The sequence below is a fragment of the Bufo bufo genome, chromosome 5, assembly GCF_905171765.1.
Source record: "Bufo bufo chromosome 5, aBufBuf1.1, whole genome shotgun sequence".
In the NCBI taxonomy this organism is placed as follows: Eukaryota; Metazoa; Chordata; class Amphibia; order Anura; family Bufonidae; genus Bufo; species Bufo bufo.
In genome coordinates this window covers 3,050,617-3,074,899 of record NC_053393.1, presented here as the reverse complement: position 1 = coordinate 3,074,899, position 24,283 = coordinate 3,050,617, and the positions used below count along the sequence as shown (strand labels likewise).

The 24,283-nt window shown below is 48.8% G+C and overlaps 1 protein-coding gene across 1 annotated transcript in view; it reads right to left on the bottom strand.

The window, feature by feature from the left end:
- The window catches only part of MFSD3 (major facilitator superfamily domain containing 3), a 78,430-nt gene that overhangs the window by 28,942 nt on the left and 25,205 nt on the right, over positions 1-24,283 (bottom strand).

Sequence of the window (24,283 nt, the reverse complement as noted above, 5' to 3'; positions counted from 1 at the left end):
TCTCTCTCCTGTAGAGTGTAAGCTCTTATGGTCAGTGAGGTCCTCTCTCTCTCCTGTAGAGTGTAAGCTCTTATGGTCAGTGTGGTCCTCTCTTTCCTGTCGAGTGTAAGCTCTTATGGTCAGTGAGGTCCTCTCTCTCCTGTAGAGTGTAAGCTCTTATGGTCAGTGGGTCCTCTCTCTCCTGTAGAGTGTAAGCTCTTATGTTCAGTGAGGTCCTCTCTCTCTCTCCTGTAGAGTGTAAGCTCTTATGGTCAGTGAGGTCCTCTCTTTCTCCTGTAGAGTGTAAGCTCTTATGGTCAGTGGGTCCTCTCTCTCTCCTGTAGAGTGTAAGCTCTTATGGTCAGTGAGGTCCTCTCTCTCTCTCCTGTAGAGTGTAAGCTCTTATGGTCAGTGAGGTCCTCTCTCTCCTGTAGAGTGTAAGCTCTTATGGTCAGTGAGGTCCTCTCTCTCCTGTATAGTGTAAGCTCTTATGGTCAGTGAGGTCCTCTCTCTCTCCTGTAGAGTGTAAGCTCTTATGGTCAGTGAGGTCCTCTCTCTCTCCTGTAGAGTGTAAGCTCTTATGGTCAGTAAGGTCCTCTCTCCTGTAGAGTGTAAGCTCTTATGGTCAGTGAGGTCCTCTCTCTCTCTCCTGTAGAGTGTAAGCTCTTATGGTCAGTGGGGTCCTCTCTCTCCTGTAGAGTGTAAGCTCTTATGGTCAGTGAGGTCCTCTCTCTCTCCTGTAGAGTGTAAGCTCTTATGGTCAGTGAGGTCCTCCCTCTCTCTCTCCTGTAGAGTGTAAGCTCTTATGGTCAGTGGGTCCTCTCTCTGTCTCCTGTAGAGTGTAAGCTCTTATGGTCAGTGAGGTCCTCTCTCTCTCCTGTAGAGTGTAAGCTCTTATGGTCAGTGAGGTCCTCTCTCTCTCCTGTAGAGTGTAAGCTCTTATGGTCAGTGAGGTCCTCTCTCTCTCCTATAGAGTGTAAGCTCTTATGGTCAGTGAGGTCCTCTCTCTCTCTCCTGTAGAGTGTAAGCTCTTATGGTCAGTGAGGTCCTCTCTCTCTCTCTCCTGTAGTGTGTAAGCTCTTATGGTCAGTGAGGTCCTCTCTCTCCTGTAGAGTGTAAGCTCTTATGGTCAGTGAGGTCCTCTCTCTCCTGTAGAGTGTAAGCTCTTATGGTCAGTGTGGTCCTCTCTCTCCTGTAGAGTGTAAGCTCTTATGGTCAGTAAGGTCCTCTCTCTCCTGTAGAGTGTAAGCTCTTATGGTCAGTGAGGTCCTCTCTCTCTCCTGTAGAGTGTAAGCTCTTATGGTCAGTGAGGTCCTCCCTCTCTCTCTCCTGTAGAGTGTAAGCTCTTATGGTCAGTGGGTCCTCTCTCTGTCTCCTGTAGAGTGTAAGCTCTTATGGTCAGTGAGGTCCTCTCTCTCCTGTAGAGTGTAAGCTCTTATGGTCAGTGAGGTCCTCTCTCTCCTGTAGAGTGTAAGCTCTTATGGTCAGTGAGGTCCTCTCTCTCCTGTACAGTGTAAGCTCTTATGGTAAGTGAGGTCCTCTCTCTCCTGTAGAGTGTAAGCTCTTATGGTCAGTGAGGTCCTCTCTCTCCTGTAGAGTGTAAGCTCTTATGGTCAGTGAGGTCCTCTCTCTCCTGTAGAGTGTAAGCTCTTATGGTCAGTGAGGTCCTCTCTCTCCTGTAGAGTGTAAGCTCTTATGGTCAGTGTGGTCCTCTCTCTCCTGTAGAGTGTAAGCTCTTATGGTCAGTAAGGTCCTCTCTCTCCTGTAGAGTGTAAGCTCTTATGGTCAGTGAGGTCCTCTCTCTCCTGTAGAGTGTAAGCTCTTATGGTCAGTGAGGTCCTCTCTCTCCTGTAGAGTGTAAGCTCTTATGGTCAGTGCGGTCCTCTCTCTCTCTCTCCTGTAGAGTGTAAGCTCTTATGGTCAGTGAGGTCCTCTCTCTCCTGTAGAGTGTAAGCTCTTATGGTCAGTGAGGTCCTCTCTCTCTCCTGTAGAGTGTAAGCTCTTATGGTCAGTGAGGTCCTCTCTCTCCTGTAGAGTGTAAGCTCTTATGGTCAGTGAGGTCCTCTCTCTCTCCTGTAGAGTGTAAGCTCTTATGGTCAGTGGGGTCCTCTCTCTCTTCTGTAGAGTGTAAGCTCTTATGGTCAGTGAGGTCCTCTCTCTCTCTCCTGTAGAGTGTAAGCTCTTATGGTCAGTGAGGTCCTCTCTCTCCTGTAGAGTGTAAGCTCTTATGGTCAGTGAGGTTCTCTCTCCTGTAGAGTGTAAGCTCTTATGGTCAGTGGGGTCCTCTCTCTACTGTGGAGTGTAAGCTCTTATGGTCAGTGAGGTCCTCTCTCTCTCTCTCCTGTAGACTGTAAGCTCTTATGGTCAGTGAGGTCCTCTCTCTCCTGTAGAGTGTAAGCTCTTATGGTCAGTGAGGTCCTCTCTCTCTCCTGTAGAGTGTAAGCTCTTATGGTCAGTGAGGTCCTCTCTCTCCTGTAGAGTGTAAGCTCTTATGGTCAGTGAGGTCCTCTCTCTCCTGTAGAGTGTAAGCTCTTATGGTCAGTGGGGTCCTCTCTCTCCTGTAGAGTGTAAGCTCTTATGGTCAGTGCGGTCCTCTCTCTCCTGTAAAGTGTAAGCTCTTATGGTCAGTGAGGTCCTCTCTCTCTCTCCTGTAGAGTGTAAGCTCTTATGGTCAGTGAGGTCCTCTCTCTACTGTGGAGTGTAAGCTCTTATGGTCAGTGAGGTCCTCTCTCTCCTGTAGAGTGTAAGCTCTTATGGTCAGTGAGGTCCTCTCTCTCCTGTACAGTGTAAGCTCTTATGGTCAGTGAGGTCCTCTCTCTCCTGTAGAGTGTAAGCTCTTATGGTCAGTGCGGTCCTCTCTCTCTCTCCTGTAGAGTGTAAGCTCTTATGGTCAGTGAGGTCCTCTCTCTCCTGTACAGTGTAAGCTCTTATGGTCAGTGAGGTCCTCTCTCTCTCCTGTAGATTGTAAGCTCTTATGGTCAGTGAGGTCCTCTCTCTCTCTCCTGTAGAGTGTAAGCTCTTATGGTCAGTGAGGTCCTCTCTCTCCTGTAGAGTGTAAGCTCTTATGGTCAGTGAGGTCCTCTCTCTCTCTCTCTCCTGTAGAGTGTAAGCTCTTATGGTCAGTGAGGTCCTCTCTCTCCTGTAGAGTGTAAGCTCTTATGGTCAGTGAGGTCCTCTCTCTACTGTGGAGTGTAAGCTCTTATGGTCAGTGAGGTCCTCTCTCTCCTGTACAGTGTAAGCTCTTATGGTCAGTGAGGTCCTCTCTCTCTCTCTCTCTCCTGTAGAGTGTAACCTCTTATGGTCAGTGAGGTCCTCTCTCTCCTGTAGAGTGTAAGCTCTTATGGTCAGTGAAGTCCTCTCTCTCTCTCCTGTAGAGTGTAAGCTCTTATGGTCAGTGAGGTCCTCTCTCTCTCCTGTAGAGTGTAAGCTCTTATGGTCAGTGAGGTCCTCTCTCTCCTGTAGAGTGTAAGCTCTTATGGTCAGTGAGGTCCTCTCTCTCCTGTAGAGTGTAAGCTCTTATGGTCAGTGGGGTCCTCTCTCTCCTGTAGAGTGTAAGCTCTTATGGTCAGTGCGGTCCTCTCTCTCCTGTAAAGTGTAAGCTCTTATGGTCAGTGAGGTCCTCTCTCTCTCTCCTGTAGAGTGTAAGCTCTTATGGTCAGTGAGGTCCTCTCTCTACTGTGGAGTGTAAGCTCTTATGGTCAGTGAGGTCCTCTCTCTCCTGTAGAGTGTAAGCTCTTATGGTCAGTGAGGTCCTCTCTCTCCTTTACAGTGTAAGCTCTTATGGTCAGTGAGGTCCTCTCTCTCCTGTAGAGTGTAAGCTCTTATGGTCAGTGAGGTCCTCTCTCTCTCCTGTAGAGTGTAAGCTCTTATGGTCAGTGAGGTCCTCTCTCTCCTGTATAGTGTAAGCTCTTATGGTCAGTGAGGTCCTCTCTCTCCTGTACAGTGTAAGCTCTTATGGTCAGTGAGGTCCTCTCTCTCTCTCTCCTGTAGAGTGTAACCTCTTATGGTCAGTGAGGTCCTCTCTCTCCTGTAGAGTGTAAGCTCTTATGGTCAGTGAGGTCCTCTCTCTCTCCTGTAGAGTGTAAGCTCTTATGGTCAGTGTGGTCCTCTCTTTCCTGTCGAGTGTAAGCTCTTATGGTCAGTGAGGTCCTCTCTCTCCTGTAGAGTGTAAGCTCTTATGGTCAGTGGGTCCTCTCTCTCCTGTAGAGTGTAAGCTCTTATGTTCAGTGAGGTCCTCTCTCTCTCTCCTGTAGAGTGTAAGCTCTTATGGTCAGTGAGGTCCTCTCTTTCTCCTGTAGAGTGTAAGCTCTTATGGTCAGTGGGTCCTCTCTCTCTCCTGTAGAGTGTAAGCTCTTATGGTCAGTGAGGTCCTCTCTCTCTCTCCTGTAGAGTGTAAGCTCTTATGGTCAGTAAGGTCCTCTCTCTCCTGTAGAGTGTAAGCTCTTATGGTCAGTGAGGTCCTCTCTCTCCTGTATAGTGTAAGCTCTTATGGTCAGTGAGGTCCTCTCTCTCTCCTGTAGAGTGTAAGCTCTTATGGTCAGTGAGGTCCTCTCTCTCTCCTGTAGAGTGTAAGCTCTTATGGTCAGTAAGGTCCTCTCTCCTGTAGAGTGTAAGCTCTTATGGTCAGTGAGGTCCTCTCTCTCTCTCCTGTAGAGTGTAAGCTCTTATGGTCAGTGGGGTCCTCTCTCTCCTGTAGAGTGTAAGCTCTTATGGTCAGTGAGGTCCTCTCTCTCTCCTGTAGAGTGTAAGCTCTTATGGTCAGTGAGGTCCTCCCTCTCTCTCTCCTGTAGAGTGTAAGCTCTTATGGTCAGTGGGTCCTCTCTCTGTCTCCTGTAGAGTGTAAGCTCTTATGGTCAGTGAGGTCCTCTCTCTCTCCTGTAGAGTGTAAGCTCTTATGGTCAGTGAGGTCCTCTCTCTCTCCTGTAGAGTGTAAGCTCTTATGGTCAGTGAGGTCCTCTCTCTCTCCTATAGAGTGTAAGCTCTTATGGTCAGTGAGGTCCTCTCTCTCTCTCCTGTAGAGTGTAAGCTCTTATGGTCAGTGAGGTCCTCTCTCTCTCTCTCCTGTAGTGTGTAAGCTCTTATGGTCAGTGAGGTCCTCTCTCTCCTGTAGAGTGTAAGCTCTTATGGTCAGTGGGGTCCTCTCTCTCCTGTAGAGTGTAAGCTCTTATGGTCAGTGAGGTCCTCTCTCTCCTGTACAGTGTAAGCTCTTATGGTCAGTGAGGTCCTCTCTCTCCTGTAGAGTGTAAGCTCTTATGGTCAGTGAGGTCCTCTCTCTCCTGTAGAGTGTAAGCTCTTATGGTCAGTGAGGTCCTCTCTCTCCTGTAGAGTGTAACCTCTTATGGTCAGTGGGGTCCTCTCTCTCCTGTAGAGTGTAAGCTCTTATGATCAGTGAGGTCCTCTCTCTCCTGTAGAGTGTAAGCTCTTATGGTCAGTGAGGTCCTCTCTCTCTCTCTCCTGTAGAGTGTAAGCTCTTATGGTCAGTGACGTCCTCTCTCTCCTGTAGAGTGTAAGCTCTTATGGTCAGTGAGGTCCTCTCTCTCCTGTAGAGTGTAAGCTCTTATGGTCAGTGAGGTCCTCTCTCTCTCTCCTGTAGAGTGTAAGCTCTTATGGTCAGTGAGGTCCTCTCTCTCCTGTAGAGTGTAAGCTCTTATGGTCAGTGATCTCCTCTCTCTCCTGTAGAGTGTAAGCTCTTATGGTCAGTGAGGTCCCCTCTCTCTCCAGTACAGTGTAAGCTCTTATGGTCAGTGTCCTCTCTCTCCTGTAGAGTGTAAGCTCTTATGGTCAGTGAGGTCCTCTCTCTCTCCTGTAGAGTGTAAGCTCTTATGGTCAGTGGGGTCCTCTCTCTCTTCTGTAGAGTGTAAGCTCTTATGGTCAGTGAGGTCCTCTCTCTCTCCTGTAGAGTGTAAGCTCTTATGGTCAGTGAGGTCCTCTCTCTCTCCTGTAGAGTGTAAGCTCTTATGGTCAGTGGGGTCCTCTCTCTCCTGTAGAGTGTAAGCTCTTATGGTCAGTGGGGTCCTCTCTCTCCTGTAGAGTGTAAGCTCTTATGGTCAGTGCGGTCCTCTCTCCCTCCTGCAGAGTGTAAGCTCTTATGGTCAGTGAGGTCCTCTCTCTCCTGTAGAGTGTAAGCTCTTATGGTCAGTGAGGTCCTCTCTCTCTCCTGTAGAGTGTAAGCTCTTATGGTCAGTGAGGTCCTCTCTCTCCTGTAGAGTGTAAGCTCTTATGGTCAGTGGGGTCCTCTCTCTCCTGTAGAGTGTAAGCTCTTATGGTCAGTGCGGTCCTCTCTCCCTCCTGCAGAGTGTAAGCTCTTATGGTCAGTGAGGTCCTCTCTCTCCTGTAGAGTGTAAGCTCTTATGGTCAGTGAGGTCCTCTCTCTCCTGTAGAGTGTAAGCTCTTATGGTCAGTGAAGTCCTCTCTCTCTCTCCTGTAGACTGTAAGCTCTTATGGTCAGTGAGGTCCTCTCTCTCACTTGCAGAGTGTAAGCTCTTATGGTCAGTGAGGTCCTCTCTCTCCTGTAGAGTGTAAGCTCTTATGGTCAGTGAGGTCCTCTCTCTCCTGTAGAGTGTAAGCTCTTATGGTCAGTGAGGTCCTCTCTCTCTACTGTGGAGTGTAAGCTCTTATGGTCAGTGAGGTCCTCTCTCTCCTGTAGAGTGTAAGCTCTCATGGTCAGTGAGGTCCTCTCTCTCCTGTACAGTGTAAGCTCTTAAGGTCAGTGAGGTCCTCTCTCTCTCTCCTGTAGAGTGTAAGCTCTTATGGTCAGTGAGGTCCTCTCTCTCTCTCCTGTACAGTGTAAGCTCTTATGGTCAGTGAGGTCCTCTCTCTCTCTCCTGTAGAGTGTAAGCTCTTATGGTCAGTAAAGTCCTCTCTCTCTCTCCTGTACAGTGTAAGCTCTTATGGTCAGTGAGGTCCTCTCTCCTGTAGAGTGTAAGCTCTTATGGTCAGTGCGGTCCTCTCTCTCCTGTAGTGTGTAACCTCTTATGGTCAGTGAGGTCCTCTCTCTCCTGTAGAGTGTAAGCTCTTATGGTCAGTGAGGTCCTCTCTCTCTCCTGTAGAGTGTAAGCTCTTATGGTCAGTGAGGTCCTCTCTCTCTCCTGTAGAGTGTAAGCTCTTATGGTCAGTGGGGTCCTCTCTCTCCTGTAGAGTGTAAGCTCTTATGGTCAGTGAGGTCCTCTCTCTCCTGTAGAGTGTAAGCTCTTATGGTCAGTGCGGTCCTCTCTCCCTCCTGCAGAGTGTAAGCTCTTATGGTCAGTGAGGTCCTCTCTCTCCTGTAGAGTGTAAGCTCTTATGGTCAGTGAAGTCCTCTCTCTCTCTCCTGTAGACTGTAAGCTCTTATGGTCAGTGAGGTCCTCTCTCTCACTTGCAGAGTGTAAGCTCTTATGGTCAGTGAGGTCCTCTCTCTCCTGTAGAGTGTAAGCTCTTATGGTCAGTGAGGTCCTCTCTCTCCTGTAGAGTGTAAGCTCTTATGGTCAGTGAGGTCCTCTCTCTCTACTGTGGAGTGTAAGCTCTTATGGTCAGTGAGGTCCTCTCTCTCCTGTAGAGTGTAAGCTCTTATGGTCAGTGAGGTCCTCTCTCTCCTGTACAGTGTAAGCTCTTATGGTCAGTGAGGTCCTCTCTCTCTCTCCTGTACAGTGTAAGCTCTTATGGTCAGTGAGGTCCTCTCTCTCTCTCCTGTAGAGTGTAAGCTCTTATGGTCAGTGAGGTCCTCTCTCCTGTAGAGTGTAAGCTCTTATGGTCAGTGCGGTCCTCTCTCTCCTGTAGTGTGTAACCTCTTATGGTCAGTGAGGTCCTCTCTCTCCTGTAGAGTGTAAGCTCTTATGGTCAGTGAGGTCCTCTCTCTCTCTCCTGTAGAGTGTAAGCTCTTATGGTCAGTGGGGTCCTCTCTCTCTCTCCTGTAGAGTGTAAGCTCTTATGGTCAGTGAGGTCCTCTCTCTCCTGTAGAGTGTAAGCTCTTATAGTCAGTGAGGTCCTCTCTCTCTCCTGTAGAGTGTAAGCTCTTATGGTCAGTGAGGTCCTCTCTCTCCTGTAGAGTGTAAGCTCTTATGGTCAGTGAGGTCCTCTCTCTCCTGTATAGTGTAAGCTCTTATGGTCAGTGAGGTCCTCTCTCTCTCTCTCTCTCTCTCCTGTAGAGTGTAACCTCTTATGCTCGGTGAGGTCCTCTCTCTCCTGTAGAGTGTAAGCTCTTATGGTCAGTGAGGTCCTCTCTCTCCTGTAGAGTGTAAGCTCTTATGGTCAGTGAGGTCCTCTCTCTCCTGTAGAGTGTAAGCTCTTATGGTCAGTGAGGTCCTCTCTCTCTCCTGTAGAGTGTAAGCTCTTATGGTCAGTGAGGTCCTCTCTCTCCTGTAGAGTGTAAGCTCTTATGGTCAGTGAGGTCCTCTCTCTCCTGTAGAGTGTAAGCTCTTATGGTCAGTGGGGTACTCTCTCTCCTGTAGAGTGTAAGCTCTTATGGTCAGTGCGGTCCTCTCTCTCCTGTATAGTGTAAGCTCTTATGGTCAGTGAGGTCCTCTCTCTCTCTCCTGTAGATTGTAAGCTCTTATGGTCAGTGAGGTCCTCTCTCTACTGTGGAGTGTAAGCTCTTATGGTCAGTGAGGTCCTCTCTCTCCTGTAGAGTGTAAGCTCTTATGGTCAGTGAGGTCCTCTCTCTCCTGTACAGTGTAAGCTCTTATGGTCAGTGAGGTCCTCTCTCTCTCTCCTGTAGAGTGTAAGCTCTTATGGTCAGTGAGGTCCTCTCTCTCCTGTAGAGTGTAAGCTCTTATGGTCAGTGAGGTCCTCTCTCTCCTGTACAGTGTAAGCTCTTATGGTCAGTGAGGTCCTCTCTCTCTCCTGTAGAGTGTAAGCTCTTATGGTCAGTGAGGTCCTCTCTCTCTCCTGTAGAGTGTAAGCTCTTATGGTCAGTGAGGTCCTCTCTCTCTCTCCTGTACAGTGTAAGCTCTTATGGTCAGTGAGGTCCTCTCTCTCCTGTAGAGTGTAAGCTCTTATGGTCAGTGAGGTCCTCTCTCTCCTGTAGAGTGTAAGCTCTTATGGTCAGTGAGGTCCTCTCTCTCTCCTGTAGAGTGTAAGCTCTTATGGTCAGTGAGGTCCTCTCTCTCCTGTATAGTGTAAGCTCTTATGGTCAGTGAGGTCCTCTCTCTCCTGTACAGTGTAAGCTCTTATGGTCAGTGAGGTCCTCTCTCTCTCCTGTAGAGTGTAAGCTCTTATGGTCAGTGTGGTCCTCTCTCTCCTGTCGAGTGTAAGCTCTTATGGTCAGTGAGGTCCTCTCTCTCCTGTAGAGTGTAAGCTCTTATGGTCAGTGAGGTCCTCTCTCTCTCCTGTAGAGTGTAAGCTCTTATGGTCAGTAAGGTCCTCTCTCTCCTGTAGAGTGTAAGCTCTTATGGTCAGTGAGGTCCTCTCTCTCTTCTGTAGAGTGTAAGCTCTTATGGTCAGTGAGGTCCTCTCTCTCCTGTACAGTGTAAGCTCTTATGGTCAGTAAGGTCCTCTCTCTCCTGTAGAGTGTAAGCTCTTATGGTCAGTGGGTCCTCTCTCTCTCCTGTAGAGTGTAAGCTCTTATGGTAAGTGCGGTCCTCTCTCCCTCCTGCAGAGTGTAAGCTCTTATGGTCAGTGAGGTCCTCTCTCTCCTGTATAGTGTAAGCTCTTATGGTCAGTGAGGTCCTCTCTCTCCTGTAGAGTGTAAGCTCTTATGGTCAGTGAGGTCCTCTCTCTCCTGTAGAGTGTAACCTCTTATGGTCAGTGAGGTCCTCTCTCTCCTGTAGAGTGTAAGCTCTTATGGTCAGTGAGGTCCTCTCTCTCCTGTAGAGTGTAAGCTCTTATGGTCAGTGAGGTCCTCTCTCTCCTGTAGAGTGTAAGCTCTTATGGTCAGTAAGGTCCTCTCTCTCCTGTAGAGTGTAAGCTCTTATGGTCAGTGAGGTCCTCTCTCTCTCCTGTAGAGTGTAAGCTCTTATGGTCAGTGAGGTCCTCTCTCTCTCCTGTAGAGTGTAAGCTCTTATGGTCAGTGAGGTCCTCTCTCTCCTGTAGAGTGTAAGCTCTTATGGTCAGTGAGGTCCTCTCTCTCCTGTAGAGTGTAAGCTCTTATGGTCAGTGAGGTCCTCTCTCTCCTGTAGAGTGTAAGCTCTTATGGTCAGTGAGGTCCTCTCTCTCCTGTAGAGTGTAAGCTCTTATGGTCAGTGAGGTCCTCTCTCTCCTGTAGAGTGTAAGCTCTTATGGTCAGTGGGGTCCTCTCTCTCCTGTAGAGTGTAAGCTCTTATGGTCAGTGAGGTCCTCTCTCTCTCCTGTAGAGTGTAAGCTCTTATGGTCAGTGAGGTCCTCTCTCTCCTGTAGAGTGTAAGCTCTTATGGTCAGTGGGTCCTCTCTCTCCTGTAGAGTGTTAGCTCTTATGGTCAGTGAGGTCCTCTCTCTCTCCTGTAGACTGTAAGCTCTTATGGTCAGTGAGGTCCTCTCTCTCCTGTAGAGTGTAAGCTCTTATGGTCAGTGAGGTCCTCTCTCTCCTGTAGAGTGTAAGCTCTTATGGTCAGTGAGGTCCTCTCTCTCCTGTAGAGTGTAAGCTCTTATGGTCAGTGAGGTCCTCTCTCTCCTGTAGAGTGTAAGCTCTTATGGTCAGTGAGGTCCTCTCTCTCCTGTAGAGTGTAAGCTCTTATGGTCAGTGAGGTCCTCTCTCTCCTGTAGAGTGTAAGCTCTTATGGTCAGTGAGGTCCTCTCTCTCCTGTAGAGTGTAAGCTCTTATGGTCAGTGAGGTCCTCTCTCTCCTGTAGAGTGTAAGCTCTTATGGTCAGTGAGGTCCTCTCTCTCCTGTAGAGTGTAAGCTCTTATGGTCAGTGAGGTCCTCTCTCTCCTGTAGAGTGTAAGCTCTTATGGTCAGTGAGGTCCTCTCTCTCTCCTGTAGAGTGTAAGCTCTTATGGTCAGTGAGGTCCTCTCTCTCTCCTGTAGAGTGTAAGCTCTTATGGTCAGTGAGGTCCTCTCTCTCCTGTAGAGTGTAAGCTCTTATGGTCAGTGGGGTCCTCTCTCTCTCCTGTAGAGTGTAAGCTCTTATGGTCAGTGAGGTCCTCTCTCTCCTGTAGAGTGTAAGCTCTTATGGTCAGTGAGGTCCTCTCTCTCCTGTAGAGTGTAAGCTCTTATGGTCAGTGAGGTCCTCTCTCTCCTGTAGAGTGTAAGCTCTTATGGTCAGTGAGGTCCTCTCTCTCCTGTAGAGTGTAAGCTCTTATGGTCAGTGAGGTCCTCTCTCTCTCCTGTAGAGTGTAAGCTCTTATGGTCAGTGAGGTCCTCTCTCTCCTATAGAGTGTAAGCTCTTATGGTCAGTGAGATCCTCTCTCTCCTGTAGAGTGTAAGCTCTTATGGTCAGTGAGGTCCTCTCTCTCCTGTAGAGTGTAAGCTCTTATGGTCAGTGAGGTCCTCTCTCTCCTGTAGAGTGTAAGCTCTTATGGTCAGTGAGGTCCTCTCTCTCTCCTGTAGAGTGTAAGCTCTTATGGTCAGTGAGGTCCTCTCTCTCCTGTAGAGTGTAAGCTCTTATGGTCAGTGAGGTCCTCTCTCTCCTGTAGAGTGTAAGCTCTTATGGTCAGTGAGGTCCTCTCTCTCCTGTAGAGTGTAAGCTCTTATGGTCAGTAGGGTCCTCTCTCTCCTGTAGAGTGTAAGCTCTTATGGTCAGTGAGGTCCTCTCTCTCCTGTAGAGTGTAAGCTCTTATGGTCAGTGAGGTCCTCTCTCTCCTGTAGAGTGTAAGCTCTTATGGTCAGTGCGGTCCTCTCTCTCTCCTGTAGAGTGTAAGCTCTTATGGTCAGTGAGGTCCTCTCTCTCTCCTGTAGAGTGTAAGCTCTTATGGTCAGTGTGGTCCTCTCTCTCCTGTAGAGTGTAAGCTCTTATGGTCAGTGAGGTCCTCTCTCTCCTGTACAGTGTAAGCTCTTATGGTCAGTGCGGCCCTCTCTCTCCTGTAGAGTGTAAGCTCTTATGGTCAGTGAGGTCCTCTCTCTCTCTCCTGTAGAGTGTAAGCTCTTATGGTCAGTGAGGTCCTCTCTCTCCTGTAGAGTGTAAGCTCTTATGGTCAGTGAGGTCCTCTCTCTCTCCTGTAGAGTGTAAGCTCTTATGGTCAGTGAGGTCCTCTCTCTCCTGTAGAGTGTAAGCTCTTATGGTCAGTGAGGTCCTCTCTCTCTCCTGTAGAGTGTAAGCTCTTATGGTCAGTGAGGTCCTCTCTCACCTGTAGAGTGTAAGCTCTTATGGTCAGTGGGTCCTCTCTCTCTCTCCTGTAGAGTGTAAGCTCTTATGGTCAGTGAGGTCCTCTCTCTCCTGTAGAGTGTAGCTCTTATGGTCAGTGAGGTCCCTCTCTCCTGTAGAGTGTAAGCTCTTATGGTCAGTGAGGTCCTCTCTCTCTCCTGTAGAGTGTAAGCTCTTATGGTCAGTGAGGTCCTCTCTCTCCTGTAGAGTGTAAGCTCTTATGGTCAGTGAGGTCCTCTCTCTCCTGTAGAGTGTAAGCTCTTATGGTCAGTGAGGTCCTCTCTTCTCTCTGTAGAGTGTAAGCTCTTATGGTCAGTGAGGTCCTCTCTCTCCTGTAGAGTGTAAGCCTCTTATGGTCAGTGGAGGTCCTCTCTCTCTCCTGTAGAGTGTAAGCTCTTATGGTCAGTGAGGTCCTCTCTCTCCTGTAGAGTGTAAGCTCTTATGGTCAGTGAGGTCCTCTCTCTCCTGTAGAGTGTAAGCTCTTATGGTCAGTGAGGTCCTCTCTCTCTCCTGTAGAGTGTAAGCTCTTATGGTCAGGTGGGTCCTCCTCTCTCCTGTAGAGTGTAAGCTCTTATGGTCAGTGAGGTCCTCTCTCTCCTGTACAGTGTAAGCTCTTATGGTCAGTGAGGTCCTCTCTCTCTGTAGAGTGTAAGCTCTTATGGTCAGTGAGGTCCTCTCTCTCCTGTAGAGTGTAAGCTCTTATGGTCAGTGAGGTCTCTCTCTCTCCTGTAGAGTGTAAGCTCTTATGGTCAGTGAGGTCTCTCTCTCTCCTGTAGAGTGTAAGCTCTTATGGTCAGTGAGGTCCTCTCTCTCCTGTAGAGTGTAAGCTCTTATGGTCAGTGAGGTCCTCTCTCTCCTGTAGAGTGTAAGCTCTTATGGTCAGTGAGGTCTCTCTCTCTCCTGTAGAGTGTAAGCTCTTATGGTCAGTGAGGTCCTCTCTCTCTGTAGAGTGTAAGCTCTTATGGTCAGTGAGGTCCTCTCTCTCCTGTAGAGTGTAAGCTCTTATGGTCAGTGAGGTCCACTCTCTCTCTCCTGTAGAGTGTAAGCTCTTATGGTCAGTGAGGTCCTCTCTCTCCTGTAGAGTGTAAGCTCTTATGGTCAGTGAGGTCCTCTCTCTCCTGTAGAGTGTAAGCTCTTATGGTCAGTGAGGTCCTCTCTCTCCTGTAGAGTGTAAGCTCTTATGGTCAGTGAGGTCCTCTCTCTCCTGTAGAGTGTAAGCTCTTATGGTCAGTGAGGTCCTCTCTCTCCTGTAGAGTGTAAGCTCTTATGGTCAGTGAGGTCCTCTCTCTCCTGTAGAGTGTAAGCTCTTATGGTCAGTGAGGTCCTCTCTCTCCTGTAGAGTGTAAGCTCTTATGGTCAGTGAGGTCTCTCTCTCTCCTGTAGAGTGTAAGCTCTTATGGTCAGTGAGGTCCTCTCTCTCCTGTAGAGTGTAAGCTCTTATGGTCAGTGAGGTCCTCTCTCTCCTGTAGAGTGTAAGCTCTTATGGTCAGTGAGGTCCTCTCTCTCCTGTAGAGTGTAAGCTCTTATGGTCAGTGAGGTCCTCTCTCTCCTGTAGAGTGTAAGCTCTTATGGTCAGTGAGGTCCTCTCTCTCCTGTAGAGTGTAAGCTCTTATGGTCAGTGAGGTCCTCTCTCTCCTGTAGAGTGTAAGCTCTTATGGTCAGTGAGGTCCTCTCTCTCCTGTAGAGTGTAAGCTCTTATGGTCAGTGAGGTCCTCTCTCTCCTGTAGAGTGTAAGCTCTTATGGTCAGTGAGGTCCTCTCTCTCTCCTGTAGAGTGTAAGCTCTTATGGTCAGTGAGGTCCTCTCTCTCCTGTAGAGTGTAAGCTCTTATGGTCAGTGAGGTCCTCTCTCTCCTGTAGAGTATAAGCTCTTATGGTCAGTGAGGTCCTCTCTCTCCTGTAGAGTGTAAGCTCTTATGGTCAGTGAGGTCCTCTCTCTCCTGTAGAGTGTAAGCTCTTATGGTCAGTGAGGTCCTCTCTCTCCTGTAGAGTGTAAGCTCTTATGGTCAGTGAGGTCCCTCTCTCTCCTGTAGAGTGTAAGCTCTTATGGTCAGTGAGGTCCTCTCTCTCCTGTATAGTGTAAGCTCTTATGGTCAGTGAGGTCCTCTCTCTCCTGTAGAGTGTAAGCTCTTATGGTCAGTGAGGTCCTCTCTCTCCTGTAGAGTGTAAGCTCTTATGGTCAGTGAGGTCCTCTCTCTCCTGTAGATTGTAAGCTCTTATGGTCAGTGAGGTCCTCTCTCTCTGTAGAGTGTAAGCTCTTATGGTCAGTGAGGTCCTCTCTCTCCTGTAGAGTGTAAGCTGTTATGGTCAGTGAGGTCCTCTCTCTCCTGTAGAGTGTAAGCTCTTATGGTCAGTGAGGTCCTCTCTCTCCCTGTAGAGTGTAAGCTCTTATGGTCAGTGAGGTCCTCTCTCTCCTGTAGAGTGTAAGCTCTTATGGTCAGTGAGGTCCTCTCTCTCCTGTAGAGTGTAAGCTCTTATGGTCAGTGAGGTCCTCTCTCTCCTGTAGAGTGTAAGCTCTTATGGTCAGTGAGGTCCTCTCTCTCCTGTAGAGTGTAAGCTCTTATGGTCAGTGAGGTCCTCTCTCTCCTGTAAGTGTAAGCTCTTATGGTCAGTGAGGTCCTCTCTCTCCTGTAGAGTGTAAGCTCTTATGGTCAGTGAGGTCCTCTCTCTCCTGTAGAGTGTAAGCTCTTATGGTCAGTGAGGTCCTCTCTCTCCTGTAGAGTGTAAGCTCTTATGGTCAGTGAGGTCCTCTCTCTCCTGTAGAGTGTAAGCTCTTATGGTCAGTGAGGTCCTCTCTCTCCTGTAGAGTGTAAGCTCTTATGGTCAGTGAGGTCCTCTCTCTCCTGTAGAGTGTAAGCTCTTATGGTCAGTGAGGTCCTCTCTCTCCTGTAGAGTGTAAGCTCTATGGTCAGTGAGGTCCTCTCTCTCCTGTAGAGTGTAAGCTCTTATGGTCAGTGAGGTCCTCTCTCCCCTGTAGAGTGTAAGCTCTTATGGTCAGTGAGGTCCTCTCTCTCCTGTAGAGTGTAAGCTCTTATGGTCAGTGAGGTCCTCTCTCTCCTGTAGAGTGTAAGCTCTTATGGTCAGTGAGGTCCTCTCTCTCCTGTAGAGTGTAAGCTCTTATGGTCAGTGAGGTCTCTCTCTCTCCTGTAGAGTGTAAGCTCTTATGGTCAGTGAGGTCCTCTCTCTCCTGTAGAGTGTAAGCTCTTATGGTCAGTGAGGTCCTCTCTCTCCTGTAGAGTGTAAGCTCTTATGGTCAGTGAGGTCCTCTCTCTCCTGTAGAGTGTAAGCTCTTATGGTCAGTGAGGTCCTCTCTCTCCTGTAGAGTGTAAGCTCTTATGGTCAGTGAGGTCCTCTCTCTCTCCTGTAGAGTGTAAGCTCTTATGGTCAGTGAGGTCCTCTCTCTCCTGTAGAGTGTAAGCTCTTATGGTCAGTGAGGTCCTCTCTCTCCTGTAGAGTGTAAGCTCTTATGGTCAGTGAGGTCCTCTCTCTCCTGTAGAGTGTAAGCTCCTTATGGTCAGTGAGGTCCTCTCTCCCCTGTAGAGTGTAAGCTCTTATGGTCAGTGAGGTCCTCTCTCTCTCTCCTGTAGAGTGTAAGCTCTTATGGTAGTGAGGTCCTCTCTCTCCTGTAGAGTGTAAGCTCTTATGGTCAGGAGGTCCTCCTCTCCTGTAGAGGTAGCTCTTTGGTCAGTGAGGTCTCCTCTCTCCTGTAGAGTGTAAGCTTTATGGTCAGTGAGGTCCTCTCTCTGTAGAGTGTAAGCTCTTATGGTCAGTGAGGTCCTCTCTCTCTCCTGTAGAGTGTAAGCTCTTATGGTCAGTGAGGTCCTCTTCTCTCCTGTAGAGTGTAAGCTCTTATGGTCAGTGAGGTCCTCTCTCTCCTGTAGAGTGTAAGCTCTTATGGTCAGTGAGGTCTCTCTCTCCTGTAGAGTTAAGCTCCTATGGTCAGTGAGGTCCTCTCTCTCTCCTGTAGAGTGTAAGCTCTTATGGTCAGTGGGGTCTCTCTCTCTCCTGTAGAGTGTAAGCTCTTATGGTCAGTGAGGTCCTCTCTCTCTCCTGTAGAGTGTAAGCTCTTATGGTCAGTGAGGTCCTCTCTCTCCTGTAGAGTGTAAGCTCTTATGGTCAGTGAGGTCCTCTCTCTCTCCTGTAGAGTGTAAGCTCTTATGGTCAGTGAGGTCCTCTCTCTCTCCTGTAGAGTGTAAGCTCTTATGGTCAGTGAGGTCCTCTCTCTCCTGTAGAGTGTAAGCTCTTATGGTCAGTGAGGTCCTCTCTCTCCTGTAGAGTGTAAGCTCTTATGGTCAGTGAGGTCCTCTCTCTCCTGTAGAGTGTAAGCTCTTATGGTCAGTGAGGTCCTCTCTCTCCTGTAGAGTGTAAGCTCTTATGGTCAGTGAGGTCCTCTCTCTCCTGTAGAGTGTAAGCTCTTATGGTCAGTGAGGTCCTCTCTCTCCTGTAGAGTGTAAGCTCTTATGGTCAGTGAGGTCCTCTCTCTCTCCTGTAGAGTGTAAGCTCTTATGGTCAGTGAGGTCCTCTCTCTCCTGTAGAGTGTAAGCTCTTATGGTCAGTGAGGTCCTCTCTCTCCTGTAGAGTGTAAGCTCTTATGGTCAGTGAGGTCCTCTCTCTCCTGTAGAGTGTAAGCTCTTATGTTCAGTGAGGTCTCTCTCTCCTGTAGAGTGTAAGCTCTTATAGTCAGTGAGGTCCTCTCTCTCCTGTAGAGTGTAAGCTCTTATGGTCAGTGAGGTCCTCTCTCTCCTGTAGAGTGTAAGCTCTTATGGTCAGTGAGGTCCTCTCTCTCCTGTAGAGTGTAAGCTCTTATGGTCAGTGAGGTCCTCTCTCTCCTGTAGAGTGTAAGCTCTTATGGTCAGTGAGGTCCTCTCTCTCCTGTAGAGTGTAAGCTCTTATGGTCAGTGAGGTCCTCTCTCTCCTGTAGAGTGTAAGCTCTTATGGTCAGTGAGGTCCTCTCTCTCCTGTAGAGTGTAAGCTCTTATGGTCAGTGAGGTCCTCTCTCTCTGTAGAGTGTAAGCTCTTATGGTCAGTGAGGTCCTCTCTCTCCTGTAGAGTGTAAGCTCTTATGGTCAGTGAGGTCCTCTCTCTCCTGTAGAGTGTAAGCTCTTATGGTCAGTGAGGTCCTCTCTCTCCTGTAGAGTGTAAGCTCTATGGTCAGTGAGGTCTCTCTCTCCTGTAGAGGTGTAGCTCTTATGGTCAGTGAGGTCCTCTCTCTCCTGTAGAGTGTAAGCTCTTATGGTCAGTGAGGGTCCTCTCTCTCCTGTAGAGTGTAAGCTCTTATGGTCAGTGAGGTCCTCTCTCTCTGTAGAGTGTAAGCTCTTATGGTCAGTGAGGTCCTCTCTCTCCTGTAGAGTGTAAGCTCTTATGGTCAGTGAGGTCCTCTCTCTCCTGTAGAGTGTAAGCTCTTATGGTCAGTGAGGTCCCTCTCTCTCCTGTAGAGTGTAAGCTTCTTATGGTCAGTGAGGTCCTCTCTCTCCTGTAGAGTGTAAGCTCTTATGGTCAGTGAGGTCCTCTCTCTCCTGTAGAGTGTAAGCTCTTATGGTCAGTGAGGTCCTCTCTCTCTCCTTATAGTGTAAGCTCTTATGGTCAGTGAGGTCCTCTCTCTCCTGTAGAGTGTAAGCTTTATGGTCAGTGAGGTCCTCTCTGTCCTGTAGAGTGTAAGCTCTTATGGTCAGTGAGGTCCTCTCTCTCCTGTAGAGTGTAAGCTCTTATGGTCAGTGAGGTCCTCTCTCTCCTGTAGAGTGTGAGCTCTTATGGTCTGTGAGGTCCTCTCTCTCCTGTAGAGTGTAAGCTCTTATGGTCAGTGAGGTCCTCTCTCTCCTGTAGAGTGTAAGCTCTTATGGTCAGTGAGGTCCTCTCTCTCCTGTAGAGTGTAAGCTCTTATGGTCAGTGAGGTCCTCTCTCTCCTGTAGAGTGTAAGCTCTTATGGTCAGTGAGGTCCCTCTCTCCTGTAGAGTGTAAGCTCTTATGGTCAGTGAGGTCCTCTCTCTCCTGTAGAGTGTAAGCTCTTATGGTCAGTGAGGTCCTCTCTCTCCTGTAGAGTGTAAGCTCTTATGGTCAGTGAGGTCCTCTCTCTCCTGTAGAGTGTAAGCTCTTATGGTCAGTGAGGTCCTCTCTCTCCTGTAGAGTGTAAGCTCTTATGGTCAGTGAGGTCCTCTCTCTCCTGTAGAGTGTAAGCTCTTATGGTCAGTGAGGTCCTCTCTCTCCTGTAGAGTGTAAGCTCTTATGGTCAGTGAGGTCCTCTCTCTCCTGTAGAGTGTAAGCTCTTATGGTCAGTGAGGTCCTCTCTCTCCTGTAGAGTGTAAGCTCTTATGGTCAGTGAGGTCCTCTCTCTCCTGTAGAGTGTAAGCTCTTATGGTCAGTGAGGTCCTCTCTCTCCTGTAGAGTGTAAGCTCTTATGGTCAGTGAGGTCCTCTCTCTCCTGTAGAGTGTAAGCTCTTATGGTCAGTGAGGTCCTCTCTCTCTCCTGTAGAGTGTAAGCTCTTATGGTCAGTGAGGTCCTCTCTCTCCTGTAGAGTGTAAGCTCTTATGGTCAGTGAGGTCCTCTCTCTCTCCTGTAGAGTGTAAGCTCTTATGGTCAGTGAGGTCCTCTCTCTCCTGTAGAGTGTAAGCTCTTATGGTCAGTGAGGTCCTCTCTCTCCTGTAGAGTGTAAGCTCTTATGGTCAGTGAGGTCCTCTCTCTCCTGTAGAGTGTAAGCTCTTATGGTCAGTGAGGTCCTCTCTCTCCTGTAGAGTGTAAGCTCTTATGGTCAGTGAGGTCCTCTCTCTCCTGTAGAGTGTAAGCTCTTATGGTCAGTGAGGTCCTCTCTCTCCTGTAGAGTGTAAGCTCTTATGTCAGTGAGGTCCTCTCTCTCCTGTAGAGTGTAAGCTTCTTATGGTCAGTGAGGTCCTCTCTCTCCTGTAGAGTGTAAGCTCTTATGGTCAGTGAGGTCCTCTCTCTCCTGTAGAGTGTAAGCTCTTATGGTCAGTGAGGTCCTCTCTCTCCTGTAGAGTGTAAGCTCTTATGGTCAGTGAGGTCCTCTCTCTCCTGTAGAGTGTAAGCTCTTATGGTCAGTGAGGTCCCTCTCTCTCCTGTAGAGTGTAAGCTCTTATGGTCAGTGAGGTCCTCTCTCTCCTGTAGAGTGTAAGCTCTTATGGTCAGTGAGGTCCTCTCTCTCCTGTAGAGTGTAAGCTCTTATGGTCAGTGAGGTCCTCTCTCTCCTGTAGAGTGTAAGCTCTTTTGGTCAGTGAGGTCCTCTCTCTCCTGTAGAGTGTAAGCTCTTATGGTCAGTGAGGTCCTCTCTCTCCTGTAGAGTGTAAGCTCTTATGGTCAGTGAGGTCCTCTCTCTCCTGTAGAGTGTAAGCTCTTATGGTCAGTGAGTCCTCTCTCTCCTGTAGAGTGTAAGCTCTTATGGTCAGTGAGGTCCTCTCTCTCCTGTAGAGTGTAAGCTCTTATGGTCAGTGAGGCCTCCCTCTTCTTCCTGTAGGATTGTAAGCTTTATGGTCAGTGGGGGTCCTCTCTCTCCTGTAGAGTGTAAGCTCTTATGGTCAGTGAGGTCCTCTCTCATCCTGTAGAGTGTAAGCTCTTATGGTCAGTGAGGTCCTCTCTCTCCTGTAGAGTGTAAGCTCTTATGGTCAGTGAGGTCTTCTCTCTCCTGTAGAGTGTAAGCTCTTATGGTCAGTGAGGTCCTCTTCTCTCTCTGTAGACTGTAAGCTCTTATGGTGAGTGAGGTCCTCTCTCTCCTGTAGAGTGTAAGCTCTTATGGTCAGTGAGGTCCTCTCTCTCCGTAGAGTGTAAGCTCTTATGAGTCAGTGAGGTCCTCTCTCTCCTGTAGAGTGTAAGATCTTATGGTCAGTGAGGTCCTCTCTCTCCTGTAGAGTTAAGCTCTTATGGTCAGTGAGGTCCTCTCTCTCCTGTAGAGTGTAAGCTCATATGGTCAGTGAGGTCTCTCTCTCTCCTGTAGAGTGTAAGCTCTTATTCTCCTGTAGAGTGTAAGCTCTTATGGGCAGTGAGGTCCTCTCTTTCCTGTAGAGTGTAAGCTCTTATGGTCAGTGAGGTCCTCTCTCTCCTGTAGAGTGTAAGCTCTTATGGTCAGTGAGGTCCCTCTCTCTCCTGTAGAGTGTAAGCTTTATGGTCAGTTAGGGTCCTCTCTTCCCTGTAGAGTGTAAGCTCTTATGGTCAGTGGGGTCCTCTCTCCCCTGTAGAGTGTAAGCTCTTATGGTCAGTGAGGTCCTCTCTCTCCTTTAGAGTGTAAGCTCTGTATGGTCAGTGAGGTCCCTCTCTCTCACTGTAGAGTGTAAGCTCTTATGGTCAGTGAGGTCCTCTCTCTCCTGTAGAGTGTAAGCTCTTATGGACAGTGAGGTCCTCTCTCTCCTGTATAGTGTAAGCTCTTATGGTCAGTGAGGTCCCTCTCTCCTGTAGAGTGTAAGCTCTTATGGTCAGTGAGGTCCTCTCTCTCCTGTAGAGTGTAAGCTCTTATGGTCAGTGAGGTCCTCTCTCTCCTGTAGAGTGTAAGCTCTTATGGTCAGTGAGGTCCTCTCTCTCCTGTAGAGTGTAAGCTCTTATGGTTAGTGAGGTCCTCTCTCTCCTGTAGAGTGGTAAGCTCTTATGGTCAGTGAGGTCCTCTCTCTCCTGTAGAGTGTAAGCTCTTATGGTCAGTGAGGTCCTCTCTCTCCTTTAGTGTAAGCTCTTATGGTCAGTGAGGTCTCTCTCTCCTGTAGAGTGTAAGCTCTATGGTCAGTGAGGTCCTCTCTCTCTCTGTAGAGTGTAAGCTCTTATGGTCAGTGAGGTCCTCTCTCTCCTGTAGAGTGTAAGCTCTTATGGTCAGTGAGGTCCTCTCTCTCCTGTAGAGTGTAAGCTCTTATGGTCAGTGAGGTCCTCTCTCTCCTGTAGAGTGTAAGCTCTATGGTCAGTGAGGTCCTCTCTCTCCTGTAGAGTGTAAGCTCTATGTCAGTGAGGTCCTCTCTCTCCTGTAGAGTGTAAGCTCTTATGGTCAGTGAGGTCTCTCTCTCCTGTAGAGTGTAAGCTCTTATGGTCAGTGAGGTCCTCTCTCTCCTGTAGAGTGTAAGCTCTTATGGTCAGTGAGGTCCTCTCTCTCCTGTAGAGTGTAAGCTCTTATGGTCAGTGAGGGTCCTCTCTCTCCTGTAGAGTGTAAGCTCTTATGGTCAGTGAGGTCCTCTCTCTCCTGTAGAGTGTAAGCTCTTATGGTCAGTGAGGTCCTCTCTCTCCTGTAGAGTGTAAGCTCTTATGGTCAGTGAGGTCCTCTCTCTCCTGTAGAGTGTAAGCTCTTATGGTCAGTGAGGTCCTCTCTCTCCTGTAGAGTGTAAGCTCTTATGGTCAGTGAGGTCCTCTCTCTCCTGTAGAGTGTAAGCTCTTATGGTCAGTGAGGTCCTCTCTCTCCTGTAGAATGTAAGCTCTTATGGTCAGTGAGGTCCTCTCTCTCCTGTAGAGTGTAAGCTCTTATGGTCAGTGAGGTCCTCTCTCTCTCCTGTAGAGTGTAAGCTCTTATGGTCAGTGAGGTCCTCTCTCTCCTGTAGAGTGTAAGCTCTTATGGTCAGTGAGGTCCTCTCTCTCCTGTAGAGTGTAAGCTCTTATGGTCAGTGAGGTCCTCTCTCTCCCTGTAGAGTGTAAGCTCTTATGGTCAGTGAGGTCCTCTCTCTCCTGTAGAGTGTAAGCTCTTATGGTCAGTGAGGTCCTCTCTCTCCTGTAGAGTGTAAGCTCTTATGGTCAGTGAGGTCCTCTCTCTCCTGTAGAGTGTAAGCTCTTATGGTCAGTGAGGTCCTCTCTCTCCTGTAGAGTGTAAGCTCTTATGGTCAGTGAGGTCCTCTTCTCTCCTGTAGAGTGTAAGCTCTTATGGTCAGTGAGGTCCTCTCTCTCCTGTAGAGTGTAAGCTCTTATGGTCAGTGAGGTCCTCTCTCTCCTGTAGAGTGTAAGCTCTTATGGTCAGTGAGGTCCTCTCTCTCCTGTAGAGTGTAAGCTCTTATGGTCAGTGAGGTCCTCTCTCTCCTGTAGAGTGTAAGCTCTTATGGTCAGTGAGGTCCTCTCTCTCCTGTAGAGTGTAAGCTCTATGGTCAGTGAGGTCCTCTCTCTCCTGTAGAGTGTAAGCTCTTATGGTCAGTGAGGTCCTCTCTCTCTGTAGAGTGTAAGCTCTTATGGTCAGTGAGGTCCTCTCTCTCCTGTAGAGTCTAAGCTCTTATGGTCAGCGAGGTCCTCTCTCTCCTGTAGAGTGTAAGCTCTTATGGTCAGTGAGGTCCTCTCTCTCCTGTAGAGTGTAAGCTCTTATGGTCAGTGAGGTCCTCTCTCTCCTGTAGAGTGTAAGCTCTTATGGTCAGTGAGGTCCTCTCTCTCCTGTAGAGTGTAAGCTCTTATGGTCAGTTAGGTCCTCTCTCTCCTGTAGAGTGTAAGCTCTTATGGTCAGTGAGGTCCTCTCTCTCCTGTTAGAGTGTAAGCTCTTATGGTCAGTGAGGTCCTCTCTCTCCTGTAGAGTGTAAGCTCTTATGGTCAGTGAGGTCTCTCTCTCTCCTGTAGAGTGTAAGCTCTTATGGTCAGTGAGGTCCTCTCTCCTGTAGAGTGTAAGCTCTTATGGTCAGTGAGGTCCTCTCTCTCTCCTGTAGAGTGTAAGCTCTTATGGTCAGTGAGGTCCTCTCTCTCCTGTAGAGTGTAAGCTCTTATGGTCAGTGAGGTCTCTCTCTCTCCTGTAGAGTGTAAGCTCTTATGGTCAGTGAGGTCTCTCTCTCTCTGTAGAGTGTAAGCTCTTATGGTCAGTGAGGTCCTCTCTCTCCTGTAGAGTGTAAGCTCTTATGGTCAGTGAGGTCCTCTCTCTCCTGTAGAGTGTAAGCTCTTATGGTCAGTGAGGTCCTCTCTCCCCTGTAGAGTGTAAGCTCTTATGGTCAGTGAGGTCCTCTCTCTCTCCTGTAGAGTGTAAGCTCTTATGGTCAGTGAGGTCCTCTCTCTCCTGTAGAGTGTAAGCTCTTATGGTCAGTGAGGTCCTCTCTCTCCTGTAGAGTGTAAGCTCTTATGGTCAGTGAGGTCCTTCTCTCTCCTGTAGAGTGTAAGCTCTTATGGTCAGTGAGGTCCTCTCTCTCCTGTAGAGTGTAAGCTCTTATGGTCAGTGAGGTCCTCTCTCTCCTGTAGAGTGTAAGCTCTTATGGTCAGTGGGTCCTCTCTCTCCTGTAGGAGTGTAAGCTCTTATGGTCAGTGAGGTCCTCTCTCTCCTGTAGAGTGTAAGCTCTTATGGTCGTGAGGTCCTCTCTCTCCTGTAGAGTGTAAGCTCTTATGTCAGTGAGGTCCTCTCTCTCCTGTAGAGTGTAAGCTCTTATGGTCAGTGAGGTCCTCTCTCTCTGTAGAGTGTAAGCTCTTATGGTCAGTGAGGTCCTCTCTCTCCTGTAGAGTGTAAGCTCTTATGGTCAGTGAGGTCCTCTTCTCCTGTAGAGTGTAAGCTCTTATGGTCAGTGAGGTTCCTCTCTCTCCTGTAGAGTGTAAGCTCTTATGGTCAGTGAGGTCCTCTCTCTCCTGTAGAGGGTAAGCTCTTATGGTCAGTGAGGTCCTCTCTCTCCTGTAGAGTGTAAGCTCTTATGGTCAGTGAGGTCTCTCTCTCTCCTGTAGAGTGTAAGCTCTTATGGTCAGTGAGGTCCTCTCTCTCCTGTAGAGTTGTAAGCTCTTATGGTCAGTGAGGTCCTCTCTCTCCTGTAGGTGTAAGCTCTTATGGTCAGTGAGGTCCTCTCTCTCCTGTAGACTGTAAGCTCTTATGGACAGTGAGGTCCTCTCTCTCCTGTAGAGTGTAAGCTTATGGTCAGTGAGGTCCTCTCTCTCCTGTAGAGTGTAAGCTCTTATGGTCAGTGGGTCCTCTCTCTCCTGTAGAGTGTAAGCTCTATGGTCAGTGAGGTCCTCTCTCCTGTAGAGTGTAAGCTCTTATGGTCAGTGAGGTCCTCTCTCTCCTGTAGAGTGTAAGCTCTTATGGTCAGTGAGGTCCTCTCTCTCCTGTAGAGTGTAAGCTCTTATGGCCAGTGGGTCCTCTCTCTCCTGTAGAGTGTAAGCTCTTATGGTCAGTGAGGTGCTCTCTCTCCTGTAGAGTGTAAGCTCTTATGGTCAGTGAGGTCCTCTCTCTCCTGTAGAGTGTAAGCCTTATGGTCAGTGAGG